We start from the raw sequence: 6,403 nt of genomic DNA, 5'->3' as shown, positions 1-6,403 counted from the left end.
GTGGTCTTCTTTGGTTTGGTGGAGTGGAAGGAAGCTCTCTTCTTTGGAGCTGCTGACAAAGAGGGAAGGTCAGCTGGTTGCTCCTCAACCTCTCTGACCTAGCAGGTTTTCACCCCAGCCTCTGACTCATGAGTCTTATTGAAAAACAGAACAATGGAGATTTAGTTAAAGCTACATTTGGTGGCAGGACGGGGAGGTGAACCTAGCACTGGGCCACTACCAGAGAAGCAGGCCAGTAACTTCAGAGCCACAATTATTGCCTGAAACAGACGCAGTCGCTGTACCTGGAGATAAAACAACACTTTCCTATAAAACATTATTTTTCCTACATTAGTAATAACATTTGTTACATAAATTATTGTCTCACTTCTCAATTTTTTTTTTTTTTTTTTTTTTTTTTTTTTTGAAACAGGGTTTCTCTGTGGCTTTGGAGCCTGTCCTGGAACTAGCTCTGTAGACCACTTCTCTCTCACTTCTCAATTTCTTATGAGAGGTTTTATGCATGCTCTATCTCAGATATCAAATACGTACCAAGGTATTTCAAGTACTCAAACCATATCAGGTAGATTATCAGTTCTGACCCCATCTTTAAGGTTTCGTCCTGGTTGTTTTCTGGGTTGTTGCACAACTGTAAATTAGTTCTTTTTTTAAAGATTTATTTTAAAAATGAGTGCTCATATCTGCATATACACCTTTATGCCCAAAGAGGGCATTAGATCCCACTAGAAATAGTTGTGAGCCACAATGGGGTTGCTAGGAATTGAACTCAGGACCTCTGAAAGAGAGCTCAGGACCTCTGAAAAGAACTCAGGACCTCTAGAAGAGAGCTCAGGACCTCTGGAAGAGAGCTCAGGACTTCTGGAAGAGCAGCCAGTACTCTTAATGGCTGAGCCATCTTTCCAGGCCTCCAACTAACAAGTTAAGGCTCCTATTCTGAGACCTTCCCTATCTGTTTTGGTTACCTACCATCTTTCCTGCGTCCCTAGAGTCTTATCTCCCTCATCTTGTATAGCATATTCTCCAGGTATTTCTTACAAAAGTACATAGTTTAACTCTCGTGTATTAAATGTCTTTATTTATCCTAATACTTAAGTTTGTTTAGGAGAAAACCCTTGTCTCACAAGCTTGTGAAGTATGGCTTAGTGTTCTGCATGGGAACTAAACTGCTGCTAACCAACCTGATGCCAGGCTCTGAACCCATTGCCTGAGAGCTGATTCTAAAATCACCCTCAGACTCCTTCACGCTGATATTATGAAGCATCACGCAATACGCCTTCATGCAGATCTTTTCTCATTTGTCCTGTCTCACTGGGCTTTTTCAGATCTGAAGATGCGCAGCCTCAGGGAATCCCCAGGGACCGTCTTGTTCTCTTTGTGGTTCTGCTCTTTCTCCAGAAGCTCTCTGACATCCGCCCTTGGGATCTATTAAAGTTTCTTTACTGATGTCTTTTTTTCCCTCGTCCTTCTCTCCTACTTTTCTGGGAGATTTTCTTAACTTTACCTTTTATAACTTCGAAAGTTTGATGTTGTTTATTTGTACAAGCTCTCCTCTGTCTATTTTCATTTTATTGTGTTTTTATTTTTGTTGTTAATGTAAATCTTGGGGAACCTTAGGTATGCATGTGGTAGCAATGTTTACGGATCAGGTCAAAGCGACATGATGAGCCACCTCCTTTGGAGAAATATTAGAACCAATATGCTAGGCTGCCTGTGGGGGCCACATGACTGTAATCCTAGAACTTTCAAGTCAGGCAGGGAGATCAGAAGTCCAAGTTTAGCTTCAGCTCCAGAACAATTTGAAGGCCAGCCTGTTTACATGAGGCCTTGTCTCTAAAACATCGAACAAATATTAAAAAGCTAATTCACTTTCTAAGATCCCCAGGAAAAGGGTGGAATGTACTTTTTATTTCTCGATGTGTCATTAGGATTTTCCTAGTCTAATAATTTAGTACATGGGTAGGTTTGAATAATCACCAGACACTCTAATCAGCTAGAGAATCTTCTAACAAAAGAGGACTTTCCTCCCAATAATAAAAGATTCAGGCAGATTTAATTTGCCATCTAATTTACTGGCTACAGTATTCCCTGGCTACAGAAAGTGGAGTGCTACATTTATATAACAGACACTTACTTAGTTTTACATTTTGAGAAGGCAGAGAAATCAGGCACACTGTCTTCCCTGCTTCCTTCCTGATTAGTGCTTACTTGTATATAGTTTTAAAGGGGAATTGTGGGTTTAACATCTGTCCTGAATGACCAGCCTAGTTACCAGGCATCTTTGAACTGTATTCAGCTGTCAAGTTAGCCTCAGTATTTCCCTCTCTCTACTCCCAAGATGATCTAACTGTATTAGTTTCCCCCTTAGAAGATCAAGGGCAGTTTGGGTTGGGATCAACATGATACCTTTGCCTTCCCTACAGATAGTGGGAATTCATATGGGTAGGGTTCTCTTGAAGTGACAATCTTGGGGTAACTGAGTATGGGATAAGGGAGGGGCAATCGGACAGACCATTCCTTGGAAGACAGAGACCGTATAGAGCTGAAGGCATAGACTTAGCTCACAGTCTGTCTTTTCTAATGGCAGTTGCCTCCTCTAGTGGATGAGTCAGAGCTATCCTGACTCTGTTGTTGCTGGTTGCTTGTTTGATTAGTGACACCTCTCCACTCCCATCTTCCCCACATACTGAGTTCTGGAGACTCACCACAATTTTCAGCTCTGTTGAGGTGTCTTTTGATTCATCCTCTCTCCTCTTTAGTGGCCCTTTAAAGAGACAGGCATTATGTCTGCTTTATTTATTTTGTGACTTGTGGGCTTTTTTATTTGAACACATGCTATCACTGGGTTTAAAAATGAATCAGTTTGTTATACATATCATTTATATAACGCTACTTCTCTGTTCTGCTTCCCAACCAGAATATTTTCTTTCCATCTGAGAAAGCAACAACCAAAAAAACCCCAAACAAACAAAAAATAGTACAAGAGGAACTTCTATCCTATGAGAAAGTTGATATAATATTCCCCAATAATGTTATCAATAGTTGTCTGGAGTAATGTGAAAATCTGCAATCTGTGCAGAATCTGTTATTCATCGCTCTACATACAACACTCTAGAATAAGAATGATTGCCAATGCATGCAAAGTTGATGCATCCAATGTGCATAACTCTGCAGTAGTAAAAACTTGAAAATAAATCATCTCAATTCTATACATTTGTTTCTATTTTCTATTTTATTGTTATAATTTAAAACTATTACAATCAAATATAATACATCTTTTAGAATTGAAATCACCTCAACTCACAACTCCAAATCTCATAATTTTACTGATAGCTACTGCCAGTAAAGGGTATGTGTGAGCGCCTGCAAATAGAGGGTGGAAAGACATTAACTGGTTAAAGATCGTATGTACAGCACTGCTTCTCAAAACCATCACACTAACTCAGGTACTAAGGCTCCTGTTGTGTATTTCATGGTAGAAAATATTGGGCTCCCCAGCATGTCCTCTTCTCCTTGAGCACAGGAGCTAAGAGAACAGGAAGTACATTGCAAACTAAAATGCAACCTGAGCCTGTCCTGATGCATTCACTGAGCAGAAGGCAATCTGCTTGATAAGAATATGGCTTCCTTTTAGCAGGGTGCTCTGATCAGAATGTGTTCTCCAAAAATACATATTTTAAAATTTAGTGGCCAATGTATTACAGGGAGAGCCTTTGTGGGCGATTAATGGTAGTATAGCCCACAGAAGAGGTATAAGGAAGTTGTCTGTCTGTGTCACCTTGCCCAGCCCCCATGTGTGGACACTAGCAGCCCCATCTACGAGGAAACAGCTCTCACTAGACACTAATGCTACTGCGTCTTGGGTTTCCTAACTTCCTGATCTTTGGTACACAAACTTTTACTATTTATAAGTTACCCTGTCTTAGTCTTGTGACAGCAACGCAGCGGGACAAAGATAGAACTTATGCATCAGGATCCTTGCCACTTATTTGAACAGGAAATATGAGAAATTGTTTGACAGTGGAAAGTAGCCCTCAATCAGCATTGGAGGAGTTGGAGTTTTAGAGGAATCCAAATGTGTCACTTGTAAGTCAGGCATGGGAGCACACACCTTTGATCCCAGCACTCAGGAAGCAAAGGCAGGAGAAAGTATGAGTTCGAAGCCACCATAGTCTACATAGTGAGTTCCAAGACAGCCAGAGATACATAATAGAAATAACTAAGAACAACAACACAAATGTATTGGATGTAAAACAACAGCCACCACACCCTGCAGTCTCTGAAAGCACAGACTGGCTAAGATGAAAGGACCTGGATACCTGAAGACGGCTGATGTCTAACCTGAGGTAAAAGCAACCAAGAGAACAGCAGCACAAACTAATGGGAATGTGGTTATCGAAGTCCAGGTTGGCATCAGTATGTGAACGTGGCCGCCATTGTGGAAGGCCTGGACAGGCAGGGAATGTCAGTCCCTTCTGAGAAAGAGACCATAGCTAGAGCACATGGCATAGCTGACTCCCCTGAGTCCTAAAGGATGGAATCTGAGAGCAAAAGATATTCTTGTTGCCTTGGCATTTCAGGGTCACATCAGTTGACATGACTGGCAAACTGTCTGTTGTCAGCCAGGAACTCCTGAGAATCCGGGGGTATATCAAAAAGCCTGGCAAAGGGCAGCATTTAGGAGTAGGAAACAATACATTGAAAGCAGCCCCGCCAACCTTTGGCTTCTCAGTTTCCATCCACACCTCTTTACACATATTTAGACCTCCCACTCAACAGCAAAGCTGCTTGAGTTCTTAATTGGGGTTTCTATGGCTGTGACAAAATACCATGACCAAAAAGCAAATTGGGGAGAAAAAGGTTTATTTGGCATACACTCCAGCATTGCTGTTCATTCTTGAAGGAAGTCAGAACTCAAACAGGGCAGGAACCTGGAGACAGGAGCTGTTGCAGATGCCACGGAGGGGTGCTGCTTACTGGCTTGCTTCCCATGGCTTGATCAGCCTTTATTATAGATCCAAAGGCCACCAACCTATGGATGGCACCACCCACAGTGGGCTGGACCCTCCCCCATTGATCACTAATTGAGAGAATGCCTTACAGCTGGAACTCATAGAGGCATATCCTTGACTGAGGCTCCTTTCTCTTTGATGGCTCTGGTTTGTGTTAAGTTGACACAAAACCAGCCAGTACAAGTTTCCTCCCAAGATTGGAACTATCATTCCAGTTAAGTTCTCATTCAGTCCCCCAAATGAGAAGACATTCAGTACCAGAGTCCAACTAACTAGTTATCTAAAATCTAACCTGACTTAACATATAAAAACTCATATATAAAATAATAAATGAGGGGGAATAAAATTATTAACATAGCATTATGTCAATAAGTGTGCATACATAGCAAGAAAATACAAAATACGCAAGATGACTACCACCTTTGTTTCTGCAATTGGCCACGAAGCTATATATGACTTTTCTTATTTCCATTATTTGGAGAAATATTTGAGCTGGCTGATCTCTTTAACGAAAGAATGAAATGACAATTAATGGAGTGTCTGTCCTCATAATAATCTTGCTTCTCTATGTTTAAAACAACTTATTTTACTTGTTTTTGAGGAGATTGTTGCTGTGTTTCTCATAAACTATTTTAAATGGAGACTGTGCTACTGTTTCCCAGTTTCCAACACCTGAATAACCACACAGAAATTATATTAATTACAACACTATTTGGCCAATGGCTCTGGCATATTCCTCTTACATCTTAAATTAATCCATTCTGTTAATCTATGTATTGTCACAAGGCTGTGTCTTACAGTTTTGTTCTGGCATCTCCCCCTTTGGGTGGATACATGGTATCTCTTCAACTCTATCTCTGTTCAGATTTCCCACCTGGCTTTATTCTGCTAAGCCATTGGCCAAAACAACTTTATTCATCAACCAATAAAAGCAACACATATATAGAAGGACATGGGTGCCAAAATGTAGGCATAATTAAGGAAGTCCACAAGAGCCTGGAATAAAGGATAGCAAATATTTACTTGGGGAATAACTCCCAAGAGTAAAGAGCCATGCTCCTCTGCTCTGTGGGCATTGGAAGCTGCAAACAGAACTCTGACTACCACCCAAGAGAGCGAGCATGCTTCCCATCTGAGCTTGTCAGTCCACATGTAGCACCTCAGACCACACCCTAATGGGCTGGTACCCAAAAGGCTATTGGCTGAATGAATCCCCACAACAAACTATAGTGCATGGGATTACTAAAAGACAGTGTAGAGTACAAGGTGTTCTTTCTTCTGCATGTAGCAACTACCACATTTCCCCTTTGTAACTCACATGCCAACTAGCTAATCACAATTACGTACGAGTCTGTAGAATGATCTTTTTTGTTGTTGTTGTTGTTCCTTGAATT

At 41.1% G+C, this 6,403-nt stretch overlaps 1 protein-coding gene across 1 annotated transcript in view; it reads right to left on the bottom strand.

Annotated features, from left to right (window-relative positions):
• Ndfip2 (Nedd4 family interacting protein 2) overlaps positions 1-2,720 on the bottom strand; it is a 74,037-nt gene extending 71,317 nt beyond the window's left edge. The window contains exon 1 of the transcript XR_003378520.1: positions 2,703-2,720. The gene's annotated coding sequence lies outside the window, so the exon portion shown is untranslated. The remainder of the gene's footprint in view (positions 1-2,702) is intronic.
• Positions 2,721-6,403: the final 3,683 nt, after the last annotated feature.

Source organism: Microtus ochrogaster, unplaced genomic scaffold (assembly GCF_000317375.1).
Source record: "Microtus ochrogaster isolate Prairie Vole_2 unplaced genomic scaffold, MicOch1.0 UNK2, whole genome shotgun sequence".
NCBI lineage: Eukaryota > Metazoa > Chordata > Mammalia > Rodentia > Cricetidae > Microtus > Microtus ochrogaster.
The sequence above is the reverse complement of the archived record's forward strand: the minus strand, read 5'-3'. Positions and strand labels throughout refer to the sequence as shown.